At 38.6% G+C, this 15,387-nt stretch overlaps 1 protein-coding gene across 3 annotated transcripts in view; it reads left to right on the top strand.

Annotated features, from left to right (window-relative positions):
- Positions 1-1,396: 1,396 nt before the first annotated feature.
- Positions 1,397-15,387, top strand: part of AFF4 (ALF transcription elongation factor 4) — a 72,697-nt gene continuing 58,706 nt past the window's right edge. The window contains exon 1 of one of the 3 annotated variants that reach the window (XM_072400880.1): positions 1,397-1,737. The gene's annotated coding sequence lies outside the window, so the exon portion shown is untranslated. The remainder of the gene's footprint in view (positions 1,738-15,387) is intronic. The other 2 variants (XM_072400878.1, XM_072400881.1) reach the window with 2 other exon arrangements.

Raw genomic sequence — 15,387 nt, 5'->3', positions numbered from 1 at the left:
GGAGTTTCAGTGCTGGGCCACTCATAAGATTTAGCTCCGCATTGGCTGCGTTTGGCATTTCCAGCACTCCCCCCTCAGCTGTACTTTTCTTTGCTACTCCAAGGCATGGACTTCAATTTATTCAATTATTTATTTATTGTTGGAATTTATTAGAAGAATATTGTTGTTATTATTGTTGGTCTGTGCAAAAGGGTTACCATTTAAATTTAACTCAGAAGGCTACAAATAGAGAAAGAGGCATAAGATTTTATCTTATAAATAAAATGAAAATGCCTCTTTCTCTATTATAAGCTTGTTCCAGATTGAATGTGAAGCAAAACCTCCGTGTTTTTATATGAAAAGGGTTTATATCTAATGAGAAGAAAAAATGTCCTCAATTTTTTCAATAAATTTCAAGGCTGGCCCGCGATTTTGTCTAAGTTTTTAATTTTGGCCCTCTGTGTATTTAAGTTTGACACCCCTGATCTAGATGGTAGGGATTCAATGCAGACCTAACCTGGGCATCCTAAAAAAAATACAGTCTAACCTTAGAAAGAAATTACTTTTTGTTCTGGCTCCTTACCATGTCCTTTTAAGGACATAAAAAGGGAAAATGTAAATAATAAACTTTTGAGTAAACTTATTTATCAGGCTAGATAGACATTTTAGTTTCATAATGAAAAAAATACATTGAAGTCATTCTGCGGGTAGTATCTACAGAATCATTTTACCTTTGGGCTGTCTGATGAGTTCTCAATATGTGAGGCTTCAGCTTTGTCAAACATGCAACATTTTCTTTTTAAAAGGGACTTTCCAAAGAGTTTTTATATAATGAAAAGATTTTATTATTGTATATTATTATATTGTATTCATTTTTAATGGTGCACAAATTGAGAATGTGTAATTTGCATTATATATTAGTATACATTGAGTTAAAACTTGACTCTCATTCCTATTTTCAAAAGATGGGAGGTACAGAAGAGAGAGAAGGAGGGTGGGAAAGGACTGTAAATTTTGCAGGCCAGTCTCCCTCCCTCTACTGTAGCATGTGATTAAAATCCCCTTCGGAAAAATTAATTCAAAATGTGGACAGATCCAGGGACAGAGGTTTCCCAGGCTTTCAGTAATGTACTGCAATGCTCTTACATTCCATTGGATAGCACCCCAATTTTTCTATGTGCAGGTCATAACACTTCCATTAAAATTAAAATATTATTTGTCTTATGTTTGCTTCACAAGTACATAGATGTATGCTAGAATAGGCATTTCCAAATATCGCTATCGTTCACAAGCGAATTCAACCAACAAAATGGCCGCCAGACTTCTGGCAGGCGACAAAGCGTTCCAAGTGACCTGCAACTTGAGTGCGCACGCGTCCCCCTTCACTGACTAGCCGGTGGCGCCTAGGTCCAAAGACAGTCCTCCTTCAAGGCCTTGTTAGCGCCGCCTGTAGTGCGTCTCGTCACTAGAGGAGCCCCTCCCAACGCAAGCTGATAGACACCGAGACCGAACAGTGGCACACTAGGAGCGACAGAGCCCCATAGGCCTATGTTTTTTACCGAAAGATAAAAGACACATGGCGGGTGAATAATGAGGAGCCTGGCCGCGGGAGGGACACGTAAAGCGCAGTGGAGCTGCTAGGAAAAGACACGCTGGGCTAATCCCCCGGACTGTCGGTGGGGGAGGAGGAGGAAGGAAGGAGAAGAGTCTGCTGTGGCAGCGCCCGTGCCGGAGGCCTCACGGGAGGAGGAACCAAAGGTAAAGCCGCTCTTGCCTTGGTGTCTGTATGTGTTCGCCATCGTACCCCCAGACCCCTTCCCCGCCATAGTAGTTGTGGTGGTGTGTCTGTATTGGGAGTGCTAGTTTCCATGATCAACTGCCCCTCCTCCATGGCTGTTGCTTACCCGATCACCTCTCAGCAGGGGGTCTATATCCTTCATTTCCCCCAATAACACATGTGTTGTCACCAGGCGCTGGGAGGGATCGGGGCACTGACTGACCTCTAAAGAATATAGACAGCTTTGTTTACACTCTTCCAGCAGCAGCCAGAATCTACAACTCTGTCCGGCTTTGGTTATACTTCTAAAGGGTCCCAAACGTGTGAAATGAGCCCCAGCCAATCACATTCATTCCTGCCCCAGCTGGGGAGTGAAACTTTAACTCACTGTGCACCAATATTACATAGAGGTCACATTTCACATAGTAGTTTCATTTCACAAAGCCAGTATAAGCATACATTCATCACAATAAAAGGCAAATGAAGACAATAGGATCTGATTAGTAAAGACATCTAATAAGATACAAATACCATTTTTATGTGCATTGAGACTGTGTTGATCAGTATTCAAAAGAGTTGTAGGAATGCTGTCCATGCACATTTTATGGGTGATCTGATCAGCTGTTTATCAAGACTCCTGCTTTCTAAATTTTTTATCACTGGGATTTGTTTCTTGAATCGGTCTACAAATTATTCTCGCAGGGAGTTATCATTAGCAGCCACAACATCTTGCTGTATTGTGGTTCCCTGATGACGCCATCTGTCTGGGTGGTTAAAGTGTTAATTGAATAGTAGGCTGAATAGGAACAGAGATGTCTGCTAATCTGTAGTTGATAGGGATTCCAGTGTCTGGATAGCCCCATCAGGATATGTAATTTATATCCCTCCCCCCCAGCCCCTATTTATAATGGCTCCATGCTTACATGAAATGTGTCAAGCTTGAGGGGGAGGTAAAACAGTCACTTTGCTTTTGATCCTGGCCTGGTTATTTGTTGTGAATTGATCATTAAAAAAATGGTTTCAATGGCTGCAATAACAAGGTGAGAGGGGGGAAGCCTGCATGGACACAGTTTTAGGTGTGATACTGTTTGAAATGCTGTCTTTTCAAGTAGGAACCCTATGTAGATGGTGTTCATCCTTTCACATATTTGTATTGAGATGGCCTGCAGTCCAATTCTGTGTTATTGCAGTCTGTTTGGGTATGACCATTCCTTTGTGATAACAAATATGGAAACACATTTTCTGTATTCTTTCGTAGTAGTATATTCCACCTTCCATGCAGTTTTAAGCTCTGTTTTTAGTTTTGCCATCAGCGTTCTGTTTTGAAGGAAATAGCATCTTTTCATGGCTCAGCGTGTCCTGTGATGGGCTGAATCTCCAGTACTTGACGTCAGGGCTTTGTTCCTAAACTTAAGGCCAGTGAGCATGTCTGTGGCATCACTGATTGGGGGGGGGGGGACGTAGACTAGTGGATGCTATTGCCAATCTACCTGCTTGTTGTCTATTTGTGCATGTTTACATGGTTAACAGGCTTGTAGATGGGGTCAAGAGGTGTCTGGTGAAGATACCCAGTTGTCATCAACAGACCTTTCTATTTTTACATACCTTTCTATTTTTACATACCTTTTCTAACCTAGATAATTGATTTATTTTCTGAACATTTTGTTTGTGAATCATTGGGGTGTTTGCTTTGCTCACATTTATAAGATAATGTTTGAGTGTTTTTTAGGATTATTTGCATGAAACTCTTTTCCGGCTTTTTTCATGAAATTAGAACTTTTTTACATAAGCACCTTTTAAATTGCTAATGTTTGTCACCAACAGAAATTTTTAGTGACCAATGTAAAAATGTGGGAATTTAGCAATAAATAAATTGATTTGTCCAATCAGATACCGAAAAGCGGATTAAGTTGCTGATGGGTCCTCTGGCTTGTAGTTGGTTTCTGTAATGGTGGAGTACTGTTGCTGTCATCTTGAAGGAAGATTTCCTAGTTTTGTCTCCCATTGTTATGATTCGTGCCTCACGCATACTTCATCTACATGGGAAGTATCACTCCACCAGTTTCATTCTCTGCCACATAAAATAAACAAAGAGTTGAACAAGAAAGCTGAAATGTTTTGTAACACCTTCACAGTTGCCTAATTCTGGGGGTGATACCAGAGATCTTGAGGATTAAGAAGCCAGAAGTGTGTATTTGATTGTTTATTGACTAATATATAAGAAAAATATGAGTAAAAAACACTTTCCCCGTATGTATGATTTGTGTTACCTGTTTGTATTTATCCTTTAAAAGAATTTTTCAGTTGCTAAATTCCCCAAAAATGTTCCTAACATTTTGCAATACACAACAAGAAATTCTTTTAAACCACTAAAGACTGTATCCCTTTACTATAAAAAAAATAAATAAATAAAAACCTTAAATCTACTCAGATGTCTTTGGCTAGACTGAAACTATGTAATCGGCCTGCTTTAAGTATTCAGCCAACCTTGGTTGTGATCCTTTTAGTAAAATAAAGGGTTTGCTCATGTTGGATGGATTCCCAACCCCCACTCAAATCACCAACAATAGATCGGAAGTAGGTGCGAAAAATACTTGTAAAGGGTGGAGTTTGAGTTGTACTTGCCCCCCATCCAATCTACTATATAACTGGACATCACCATCCTGGGTAGTCATTTGGGAAAACACTTGTGAGAGGACACTTCACTACATCACAGGAACACCACTGCATTCCATAGGACTTTACTAGAAAATACAGTGACTGTACCCAAGTGGGTATCCTTGGTGGGAGTTGGTGTAAGGTAAGCTTAAAGCATACCTAAAATCAGAATTTTCACTTTACATTAAAGGGTAGACAACCCTTTTTTTCCCATCTATGTCACCCAATCTCTCACCTGGGTCGGGTGACGTAGGAAAATAAAGCTGAAAGAATAGGAGAAGATGGCAGCGCCTGAAGACGGATGCCGGGATGACGTAGGATCTGATAGAAGAGACCTCCGGATGGATCAGACTGCCCTGCGGGATTGAAGGTAAGTGTGTTTTTGTTGTTATGCAAAACTTTTGAGTTTAGTTCCTCTTTAATCTTTTCTTCTTATAGTTGGTGATTAAAAGTGTGTGGGGGCTGGAGCACTGTAAGTGAATTTTCCATTTTTAGTAAAGGGTCTCCTAAAATTTACTTCTCTACCAGGATATGTGTGCTCTGTTAGGTGTCTTTTACCCTTTGTTTGATAAGGATAACTTGTACAAAGTTACTGGTATTCTCTAATTACAGCCATAAATACTTACATAGTGCAGGCTCCTCCCAGCCAGCCAGGATTTCTGCCTCACACTTAAGCTACGTACACACGTCAAATTTTTCTCGCTCGATAATCGGCATCGGCCAGATATCGGGCGAAAATCTGGCGTGTGTACAGCCCAGGTCGTTCATCGTCTGTGGATCCGTCCTGGCGGATCCACGAACGATGAGCGATCCTAATGCAAGGGAAGGAGGGCAGCGAGCAGCAGGGTGCCGCTCTGTCGCTCTCCCCCTCCCCTTTCCATAGAGCAGAACGGTGCTGTATGTACAGCACTCGTTCATGCATCTTGCGGTTCTTATCGTTGGAAAGGATCGTGAAAGATCCTTTCCAATGACAAGAATTGAACGTGTGTATGCGGCTTTATAGAGCACCTCTGATGAGAGATTACTATGTAAACTTTTGGTTCCCATCTGGTTAAAAAAAAGCTTTTTTGATGTTCTGATACTCTGCTTTGCCACACAACCTATCACTCAGTTGTCTGCATGCTGGATTCAAGTGTGACTGGGGCTGCTGACACCAAAAGATTTACATCCAGGAAATTACCATTGTTTACAAAGGCAGCTCATATAATATTTTAGTGTAGGTTCACATTAACCCAGCTCCAGTCTTGGCTGCTGCATTATACCAGAAAGGAGCCCACATCAGTATTGGGGTTGAAATTGCATTTTATATACTTTGCTTTTAGAATCTGTTTTAATAACTCGAACAAATACCAGTACATTTTCTCAAATGAGCATAGTTACTGTCAGGAAACCAGTTTAAATTCAGGCTGCGGATGTGCAGACTAGGTTTTTAAAGACACACACATTTGCTGACCCAAATACCTTTCTTTTCTGTGAAATAAAACCTTAATGTTCTAAAAAGCAAAGGTGTGAATGGGGCTTGAAATAAGTATCAGGCCATATTTTAGATAAAGTTTAGCTCCTCTTCCTTTATTCCCTACCCTCTGGATAACAAAGCTAAATACTAGCTAAATACAAATTTAGTTTTATTGTTTTTATCAGAGACTGACAATAGGGTTTGTATTTCTGTTTAAACAGCTTGCTTCCCACTTTGTGTATTTATATACACATACATACACATGTCCATAAATATTTGGACAGGCACAACTTTTTTCTAATTTTAGTTCTGTACATTACCACAATTAATTTTAAATTGTAACAACTCAGATGCAGTTGAACTGCAGACTTTCAGCTGTATTTCACAGGGGTGAACAAAAAGATCTCATAAAAGTGTGAGGAACTATAGTCTTTTTTAACACAATCAATTCATTTCAGGGGCTCAAAAGTAATTGGACAAAATGAAATAGCTGAAAATAAAATATTCATTTGTAATACTTGTTTGAAAAACCCTTGCTGGCAATGACAGCCTGTAGTCTTGAACTCATGGACATCACCAGATGCTGGGTTTCCTCCTTTTATTGCTCTGCCAGGCCTTTACTGCAGTGGCTTTCAGTTGCTGTTTGTTTGTGGGCCTTTCTGTCCGAAGTTTAGTCTTCAACAAGTGAAATGCATACTCAATTGGGTTCAGATCAGGTGACTGACTTGGCCATTCAACAATATTCCACTTCTTTGCTTTATTAAACTCCTGGGTTGTTTTTGGTCATTGTCCATCTGTATTATGACATGCCTCCCAATCAATTTGACTGCATTTAGCTGGATTTGAGCAGACAGTATGTTTCCGAACACCTCAGAATTCATTTGGCTGCTTCTGTCCTGTGTCACATCATCGATAAACACTAGTGTCTTATTGCCACTGGCAGCCATGCATGCCCAAGCCATGTGTTTGTGTGCTGGGTTTTCGTTCCTTTTGTAGCATTCTCCTGGGTAGTTGAGTGCTGTGCTTTTAAAAGCCAACATGCACAGTTTTTGGAGTGTTGTGCACACCAATGTAACTGACAACCATAAGCATATCACTTTATCATGCATCAGATATCATTTGTTGTTTTCTCGTATCACTTAATATCATATATCCACTTAAGTTTTTAATATTTGAAGAATAAAATATATTGTATACCAGGAATTCTCTCTTATAATTGGTGTTATTTTGTGTTATTATAAAGAGGTATAGCTGTTCGTTTGAATATTGTGATTCTATTGATAAAATAGTAGAAAGTTTATTTACTTGGGTATTAAAAATTATCAAAAGATAGAGCTTGTTGATTTGCGATACATCCTTCATATTTGGCTGATAATCTGCCTAAATGGAAGATTAGGAAATATATAAATACATTATATGCTATTTTCCTAAATATTCATAATTAGATCATAGTTCTCCCCAGAGGGTTTTAGCTGGTTGCTCCGCCCAGCTGCTGTGAATACCCCGCCCACCTGCTGTGAATACCCCGCCCACCTCTCCTCGGCAGCTCTATTTCTCTGCGCGGATCCCAGTGAGGCTGCTCTGTCATCTGTTCAGAGGATTGCTGCTGGGATGAGAGGTGAGCACACACAGTTCAGCCTTCATGTGAAGGAGACACAGGCAGCCCCACCCCCACCTCATAGCACAGCTGGGATTTCTATTAAAAAAAAAAAAAAAAAAAAAAAAAAAAAAAGCTGTCGGTGAAATGTATCCACTGCTAGAGCTGTGTGTGAAGTCTGCTTGTCATTCTGCATCCTCACAGCTCTCTGTGTATCTGTGTACAAACTCTATATCTCCTAAACTGTATGTCACAATGACCTGTAATTTTCAGGGTGCACAGGGGATCCCCATAGATACTAGTTACTACAATGTCAGCCCCCCAGCTTTAAAGAATTTCAAGATATGGTCAAAAATGTAAAAAGTTATGAAAATTGAACTTTGGGGTTGTTTGCTGTTTCAGAGGAAAGTGCAACTAGGAGTCCTAAATTGAAAATGCAAATTGGGGACCCCGGAGCCTCTAACATATCAAGGATCATTGGGGTGGGGCCCCTAAATACATACCTACCTGTCACAAATCTATACCTATGAAACTACTGTCTGCTTCTCTTCTTTGAAGCCCAATTTCTCTGAGGGTGGGGGTACAAAACTTAAAATATGGATGCAAGTGGCGGGCACATTCTCCCCTTACAATCTCATTACTACAGCATCAATGGAACATAAAACACTCTGCTCACTAAAATGGGCTTCCCTGCCCTGTTACACATTCCTGTCCTCTTATCTTACATTCTGAAGTTCAATTGGGTAATGGGGAGGTGTAAGAAACCAAAAATTTAGGTACAAGTGGTGAACATCTGTGACTAACATCCCCTAAAACTTCATCACTTTGGCATCATTAGAAAATGAACTCTGCCCAATAAATTTTATTGAGGTTGAGGTAAGAAGGTTACAGTCGTGTAACAAGGAAGTGCATTTTGATGGACAGTTTTTTTTTTTTTTTTTTATTGTTGTAATGATGCCATGGTGATAAAAAGGTGATAGCCACACGTGTCTCCCACTTTCACCTATATTTTTTTCCCTGCACCTCCTAATTCTGGAGAAATTGGGTTTTGAAGTAGAGATGCAGACAGGTATGTGTAACGGAGCAGGCAGCAAACTTTGCTAGGTAGAGATTTATGTTCTCATAATGCCATACTAATTACATTTTAGAAAGGTTTAGCCACAAGTGTCCCCCACTTGCACCTACAGTTTCAGTTTCCCATGCCTCCAGGTGTACCTTAAAATTTTCAACGGTTTAAACAGTTTAGGAGATATGAGGGTTTGAACACAGCGAGTTGTTAGACTGCAGAATATGACAAGCAGCTTTTACACTCGCATTGCTATCACACTGCGCTGCCGATGACATTACACACTGCGGATAAACTTCACAGACAAGTGTGTTTTTTAGTAGAATATGGACAGTGATAAGAGGGGTCACTGTCTGTCTTGTCCCCATCTGATATCACATGCATGATGCTATTAAAGCATATCCACATTTTTAAGATTATATTAAAGAGTAACTTTCTCTGTTATTTAATGGAAAAATGTGCGTTTTTTGTTTTTGTTTTTACACTTGTGTGGAGAGGACCTCTCCCCTTAAGTCTTTACTTCCATTTCGGTAAAGACCAAAGGGGAAATCCGCAGCCTCCTGGGATATTTGTGTCACATATCCCAGGAGGCTCTGCACTGCTCCTTGTGTGCATGCATCTTCAGAGGCTTTCTCATAATGTAAAAAAAAAAAAGTGTTCAATCTCATGCATGGGCAGTGCAAGGCAGCACTGGACATACAAGTGAGCATCAGAGAAAAGGTGGAAGCTGAGCCAGCATGGGCCTGCCGGGCTAATTTTGTAAAAGAATCAAGTGAAAAAAAAATGTTTTCACAAAAGTTCTTTTTAACTAAATATAGACACAGGAACACATCTGAAGTTAGGCTGAATTCACACTGGCAGTAAGGTTACATTTGTCCATTCCTTATGCCAGGAACCACTGCTGCTTAAAAAAACTTCTAGCTCTGATAAAGCCCAGCACTTACCGCCTGTTATCAATCCTAGGTGCCTAGCAGTTGCCAGAAGTCACTCAGAAGTAGTAAAGGTTTTTTGCTGCTAATATGAGCTATGAACTAGTAATTGGGTCACAATACACGGCATAGGACAGTTGTGGCAAAATACATAGAATAGAAAAATTGGATATACTAACAGGGCAGGCATTACAAAGTTGTAACAAATCATTGTTAGAAGGTAGAACACTGAAACAATAAGAGGTTACTGGATACCCATGGCATAAACAACTGGGAGCACTAAATTTGCCCTGTTTTGCCACACCCCCTTTTTAACCACCCGGCTGAAAAAAATTTCTGGGGAGAACACTGTAGATATTTAGATGATGACAGTTATGTATGAATATAAAACAAGACTTACGTTTCTGTAGTTGCTGTGTGCATAAAGAAAAATCCTAGAGTTCTGTCACCTAGTCGTGTGCTTGCAATTTAAATTATTCTGAAGTCCTATGGAGATTGTGCAGGATAAGTAAAAGTACCCATTCCCACTAGGGGATTGCCTGCATTGAAACGGTAAATATTTATTATTCGTGAGTATATACATAGATTGATTATTAGTGAGGTATTTTGGTGTTGAAGTTTGCTTACCAAGGAGAATCTGGAGTGGGGCCGAGTATGTTCCTGATGCAAACAGTGGGGGTGTGTATTCAGATTGCAGCCAAGGAGACAGCAAAGAGAAGTGCTGAGTCTGTTCCTGACACAGACGGCAAAAGCATATATTCAGTTTGCAGCCAAAGGGCTGGCTACATGTGAATCCCTCCCAATAAAGGTGGACTGACTGGCGTCTATCACGCCTTAGGATGTGCGCGCAGCAGCAGGGGTCTGTGCACATATCATATGAGAGTAGACCAGGGAATGCCTGTCACCAGGGCTCTATGACTGTGAGGGAGGACCTGGCAGCTGTTGCTACGACCCCCTGCACAGACCGTGATCTGCCTTTGTAGCAGATCATAAGAGGGACAGAAGGAGGCTAGCAATAAGAGCAGCAGAGGCTGCATCCCACATAGCAACGCAGTGGCCAGTCATTACTGCACACCCCTGGAAGCAAAAACCGGCAAAACACTCGGGTAATAAGGACTACAACGGTTAAACTAAAGATGCTAGTTGATCTTGTTTAGTATATGTAATTCCAACCCCATGATTCTACAATGGGCTTGGAGAAATGTACATGATTTAATTAATTATGTATGGATGATTGTATAAATACATAATTATTGTTTTATTTTTAAACAGCCTGAAAACCCCATCTGTTTCTTACCCTTTTTAATTTTACATAAAAATACCTACGGAGAGGCCACTACATATTTCTTTATTGTAACCATACGGAGATAAATTTTCTCTAATCAAGTGTTTATTTGAATTACTTCTACTTTGCTTGTTCATACCATAGTAATTTTCCTGTGATGTTTGGCATCAAGAGAAAAGCCACTCATTGGATTTCATTAAATCTTCTGTTTTCATTTGTTTTCAGTTTTGTCTTTTGCTTAAGTTTTAGGGTTTTTGAATGCTTTTAATTTATTTGAAGCGGAAGTAAACCCAAAACAAAAAAATCACACTTACCTTCAATCCTGCAGATCAGTCTATCCGTCGGGAGGTTTCTTCCATTGGGTCCTGCGTCGTCCTGGTATTTGTCTTCGGCCCTGCGCAGGGGGAGTGCCAGGCAGGGCTGTGGAGTTGGTAGATAAATCCTTGGAGTCCGACTCCTTAGTTTCTGGTACCCCCGACTTCGACTCCCTGACTCCTCTTTATTTCCAAGGTTTCTCATTTTATCTTCACACTTTTGCAACCAAACTTCACACAAAATTTAGACTTAAAATTAGATTTAATTATTTATAAACCAATAAATTTATTATAAAATAATTGTAACACAATATTTTTATAACAAAAGTTTTTCTCAAAAAAAAAAAAAAAAAAAATATATGAGAAAAATGTATGATTTGTTAATTGTTTTTTTTTTTTACTTTATATAATTTTAAAGTAAAATATCTTTATTTCAGGGATTTATACTAAGTTTTAATATAACAATACTATTCATCTTTTTATCTTCAAAGTTATTAACTTTATATTTAGTATTGCACTTAGAGAATTAAGTAATGCAGAACATTAGATTGGTGAACAGTTATCTGAATGGAATTGATGCCTCCCAGATAGCAATGGTTTGGGGGTTGTAATCGTACAACCATAACCAAAATTATTAAGACGTATGGATCTTCAGGTAAAGTGGAAAAATTACCAAGAGGAGGTCTGAAAAATTCAAAGTTGGATGAAGCCCATAAGGAGGAGTTACGCAAGTTAATGTCCGAAGATTACAGAATAGGCCTCAGGGAAATGAAGGATCAATTATTTGTCAAATTTGGAATTAATGTATCTATTTCAACAATAGATAAATGCATTGATAAATTCCAATGGTCATTAAAAAGGTCTTCTTTAATTCCTGCAAGGCACAATGGTTCTCACTCTCTTCAAGAAGTTCTTGGCTATGCTAACAAAATCCTTGATCTCATTGCTAAGGAAGATGGAGAAAAACATCTACTTTCTTGATGAAGTAGGTTTTAACATCTCAAAGAGTACCAAAAGGGGAAGATCTCCTATTAGGTAAAGGCCGGTTCAATTTGTTGTGTAGGAAAAAAAATGGGACACTACATTTTAAGTCACAAGCAGAGGTATTTATTCAAGAATCATTCCTCAATTTTATTGATGAGGTTTTGAATGTTTTTAGTGAAAAGAGTGTTCAGCATGCTATCCTAACTATGGATAATGCCCCCTAGCCAGGTAAAGAGCTTGGTTGAAAGAAAGGGACACCAACTCTTATTTTTACCACCATACTCTCCATTTCTTAATCCTGTTGAGAACATGTTCTCTAAATGGAAAGGAGTAGTAAGAAGAAATAGGCTAAATATTTTGGGTGCTTTATTAGAAAGCTTTATTAGTGTATTTTTAACAAGCGAGTTGAATTGGTTAAATTATTATACAAAAATGTTTAGCTTTTTGCCTAAATACCTGAGAGGAGAAAGCATTAATGATTATTAAATCATTTAATAAATTATTACATATTTTTACTTAATGTTTCTTAAGAAACTTATGGCAAAAATATTGTTATATTTAATTTTATAATAAATTTATTGATTTATGAATAATTAGGGGGTCTAAATTTTTTACTGAAGTTTGGTTGCAAAAGTGTGAAGATAAAATAAGAAACCCTGTAATTATGCTAATGTATTTTCCACGTTGATTGAAGGAAGGCAACATACACGTTATTTACCCACAGAATCACTGGGTAGGAAGCTGACGCTCTACTGTATTGGCCAGTTTAAACAAAAGACAAAAAAATGAAAACAATAAGGTTTTATTTATTGTTTTTATCAATTGGCTATAAAGTAGTAGCATAGTATGCATAAAAATCAGGAACAGGAACTTTTACAGTTTAAAAATATGAACCACATTCTTTGGTAATTTTAAAACAAAAACAAACCTTAACTACATTAACCTCCCAACCGTTAAGCCCGTACTTTTTCGTACTAAAAAAAGTTGCAATTATCGTTAACCCCGTACTTTTCTCACTATATTAAAATCTCACTTACCTGGTCCCGCTGTGCTCATCCAGCGTCGTGTCCATGTTCCAGCGTCGTCCTCCAGTGTCGATCTCCCTCTCCAGCGTCGGGTGCCCTCTCCTATACCAGCGGGACCGGTAAGATGCCGGCCGGCGGAACACAAGATGCCGGCCGGCTTCTTACCTGGTCCCGCTGATCATCCAGCGTCGTTCTCGTTTCAGCGCTGGGTGATCTCTGAAACAAGAAAAAAAAACTTTTTTTCCCTCCCCCGGCCGGCTTCTTGTGCGTGCGTGCGTGCGCGATGATGTTGGCGCGTGTGTGGGAAATTCAAATTGAAACTCATTCATTCATTTTGTATTGGATTGAATACAAACTCCTGTATCCAGTCCAATACAAAATAATTAAAAATAAATACAAAGTATGTATTTTGTATTGGATTGGATACAGGAATTTGTATTCAATCCAATACAAAATGAATGAATGAGTTTCAATTTGAATTTCCCACACACGCGCCAACGTCATCGCGCACGCACGCACGCACAAGAAGCCGGCCGGCGGAGGAAAAAAAAGTTTTCTTTTCTTGTTTCAGAGATCACCCGGGTTTGAATGAGAGTTTGAATTTTGTTCTCATTTTGTATTGGATTGAATACAAAGTCCTGTATCCAATCCAATACAAAATAATAGAAAATATATTTATGTGGTTTTGTCTATAGGTATGTGACATTGGACACTAGGGAGGTGTTTTAGAAAAATATATTACTATACAGTATACCGAATTATCGCATTTTCAGTATTTTTCATTTATTTATGTATTCTTGTTTAAGCTGAATTTTTTGTTTTTCCTTTGATTTTATTAAAAGTAATTTTTTTTTTTTTTACATGATTGTGTGTTTCAAACATTTTTTATATTCATTATATCTACTAGACCCCTATTCGGACATATTTCTGTAAGTTACAGGTCTACAATTAAAAAAAAAAAAAAAAAAAAAAGTTTCATGAAAACCTGTAACGCTTTTGGTACAGAAATCTAGACCTCAGTGTAAACGCCCAGGTGGTTAACAAAAACAAAAGCTGGGAAACCTAAAACAGTTTAAATAATAAACTTGGAATATAGTTGTAGAGTAGATTAGCTGTTAAATGCTATCCAAAACTTACTCAATGTAGTGTTGTTCTAAGAAACAGAATTGCTTCTGCCAGATCCTCTTTCATAGAAGCTCCTAAATCTGACTTAATTATTTTTAGAGCTGAAAATAGTCTTTTAATACTGACTTGGGTGGGTGGCATTGCTATTACAGTTTTAGCCACATCACTAATAATCTCGGAATAAACAAGGATGGCTTCTTCTACAGTCAGTTTTGATGAGTGATCATACTTTTCTACTTATAATTCTTTAAAAAATTCATGCTTGAATCTCTTTGTTTGGAAAATTTCTGGTAGTTTATCTTTCACGCATATTCGACGTTGCTTTACTGTTTTAAGTTCAATTTTGTCCAAGTAGGAATCAAAGTCAAATTCTTCATTTGAAGAGGATGATTCTGAGTTACCAGTGCTCATAGCTTCATCCAGTGGTGGTGTTTCAGGTAGTAATTTCCTTTATGCGAACTGCCACATCATAGAGGGCCTTTTTTGCAGTACCAGTCTGGTCATCGTTCAACTAAATTTGTATCATTGGATCAACATAAATAGCAGCTAACAAGATTTTATTATCCAGTAAGAGATTCTCTATTTTCTTCATTGAAGATACAATGCCATCAGCTATAAACCCTCCACTTTTGTTCAGGCAATATATCAAGCTCTTCCATTTCAAGAAGAATTTACCAGGTGTTAAATCTTCAGATTGCAAACTCTTGGTGACAGTAATGTAGATTTTCCAGTGCTTTTACTTTTGTCCACTGGCTTTCAGTTAATAAAGCATTTTCATTGTCCAGTTCTTCAAGAAATTCTTTTAGTTCAAGCAAAAGCTTTACCATCCTTTTAAGTGCTTCCCCAGCGTGTTGTTTGATCCAAAATGGCTCCTTTTCCTGCATGTCTTTTCAAAATGGCATCTGTTTTAGGGGCCCTGGCTACAACAGTTACTTGCCTCAATTTGCCAATTAGAGTAGCTGCATGACGTTTTTTCAATCCACCTCTTGTTGCAAAGTATGAACAGCACAACGCATATGTTGAATAGTAGTACGCTTAGATGCTTCTACAACAATGTTATCCAAAATGTCACTATTCTCTTCACTTTCTTCAATACATGCAGAACTGTCTTCCTTTAACCCCCCTAGCGTTCTAATTCTGTAATTTTTTGATGCAAAAAGTGATCCTATTTTTTTTGCATAGAAATTTTTGT

Source organism: Pyxicephalus adspersus, chromosome 2, assembly GCF_032062135.1.
Source record: "Pyxicephalus adspersus chromosome 2, UCB_Pads_2.0, whole genome shotgun sequence".
NCBI classification, from domain to species: domain Eukaryota; kingdom Metazoa; phylum Chordata; class Amphibia; order Anura; family Pyxicephalidae; genus Pyxicephalus; species Pyxicephalus adspersus.
The sequence above is the reverse complement of the archived record's forward strand: the minus strand, read 5'-3'. Positions and strand labels throughout refer to the sequence as shown.